Consider the following 2343-nt stretch of genomic DNA (forward strand, 5'->3'; position numbering starts at 1 on the left):
CTAGATTTGTTGGACCTTTTGAAATACTTGAGAGGATAGGGGATGTAGCTTATCGCTTAGCGCTACCTCCTAAGTTAGAAAATCTGCACGATGTGTTTCGTGTATCGATGTTGAGGAAGTACCAGCCGGATCCTGGTCACATACTCGATCATGAAGCCATCAAAGTGGATGAGAAAGTAAGGTACATTGAAGAGCCTGTGCAGATATTGGATCGAAAGGAGCAAATTCTTAGGACCAAGAAGATCCCATTGGTTAAGGTATTATGGCGACATCATGATATGGAGGAAGCCACATGGGAAAGTGAGGATCAGATGAAAGAAAAGTACCCCTATTTGTTTCAAGAAGGCACAAGTGGTGTCTAATTTCGAGGACGAAATTCTCTAAGAAGGGGGGAATTGTGGCATCCCAAAATTCAAAGTCAAATTATAAGGTGTGTTAAAGTCTCTAATTGGGTAATGAAATTGCCTATGGTTTAATGCTTTAGCCATTAGTCTTTTTTAAGATTGGGTGATTTGTGCATATGTTTATGAGATTTTAAAAATTGTAGATTAATGATGATAATCTAAGCTTGACCATGCACCTTATGAATTAAATAAAATGTCACAAGACTTTGGCCATGTTAAAAATTAAAATTTAAAATTTATAGAAGAAAAAAATGGGGGAAAGTTAATTTTTATTCGGTTGGGCCTTAGGCCCATTGGCCTAAGCTTTAGTGGGTCAAGCTAGCCGGCCCATGGAGGCCCAAGGAGGTGTGGCCGTCGGCCACAAAGGAGGCCAAAGCCCAAGCCCAAAAGCCCAAGCCCATTATGCATGCATTGAGACAAGTGGCAAGAGGAGATGGCATGCATTGGCTAATTAGGAGGCAAACAATGATTACTAATGATGAGGTTTAGGGGAAATAAAAGGGAAGAGAGAGAGAGGGGTGGCCGGTTACTTCATTCGGCCAAGAGAGTGAGAGAGAGAGAGAGAGAGAGAGAGTGGCCGAGAGAGAGGCGGAGCCGAGGAGGAGTCGTCGCCATCCGTCAGCCGTGCTCGCCACCGTGTGCCGTCGTCTGTCCGGTCTAGAGGCAAGTTGGAGTCCTCTAGCTGCTCTAGCATGTGTGTGTGTTACATGTATGTCGAATTTTGGGTGATTAGGAGAGGAAAACCGAAGTATGGATGGCTTGTTCTTGAGTGGTGTTGCTGTTTTCGCTTGAACAGTTTGAGCCAGAATGTTGTGTGAGCTTGCATACATGTTTAGAGTCCGATTTTGGCTTCAATATCTTAATGAAAGTTGTAGATAACATCTTAAACTACAACATACTAAACTTTGGTGGAAAATGATGGAGATTTAAGGGTTTAAACTCTTATCCTACGGAGACCTCAGATCTGGAACGATTTCACTGACCTCTTGTTGGATTTGTGGTTGATGTTGATTTGTGCTAAGAATATATCTTCAATTTCTTCATGAAAGTTGTAGGTAACATATTAAAATACAACATACTCAAATTTTAAGGGAAATGAACAAGTATAGCCTAGTAAATCGACTAGATCTTGAAGATGGTGATTCTGGAGATGTATTTCGGGACACCCGAGACTTCATGGACCTAAATGACGACTATACTCTGGTTATTTGACTTCGATCTCTTCACACAACTTGTAGAGAACATTGTGATGTATAACATATCCAAATTTCAGAGGAAATGAAGAATAATAGGTAGGTGAAAACTCAGTATTTCGGAGAAGCATGTACTGGATGTATCGGTGATGGATCCAGAAGCTTCGTGAGACTGTAGAAAATAATATAAAACTAATCTCACTTTGAAGTCTTCATAAAAAATGTACTTTAATGTCTTGTCTATAACTGGGTAAAATTTCGTCATTTTTGGATGTCATATGGATATTTTAATCGAATTTCTTCGGAAACTGTGCATACTGATTTCATCCGAAAATTATATGCTGTTTTGTGTGATTTATGGAATTATGAGAAATGTTATTTGCCCATGTATTTTACATGAAATTATCATCCTATTGTCTTTTTTATCACTTGCCGTAATTTTTATGAATTTTGAGAGTTATATAGATATTAAATTTAATATTTTTGAAAGTGGCACAAGCTGTAATTTAAATAAATTTAAAAGGGGCATGATAAATGGATTATTTTAATTGCCATAAATTCCATAAATTTTATTTTATGAATAATTGTACCTTGTTGCATGTATGATGAGATCTTGATGCATGCATGACAATGATTTGAGATGCGTATGAACTCAAGGATGAACATGATATTGATTGCCATCACATCACATGCCATGTCAAATTAAATTATAATTGATAATGTGAATTGAGATAAATGAGGAAGCC

Source organism: Eucalyptus grandis, unplaced genomic scaffold, assembly GCF_016545825.1.
Source record: "Eucalyptus grandis isolate ANBG69807.140 unplaced genomic scaffold, ASM1654582v1 tig00008702, whole genome shotgun sequence".
Taxonomy (NCBI): Eukaryota; Viridiplantae; Streptophyta; class Magnoliopsida; order Myrtales; family Myrtaceae; genus Eucalyptus; species Eucalyptus grandis.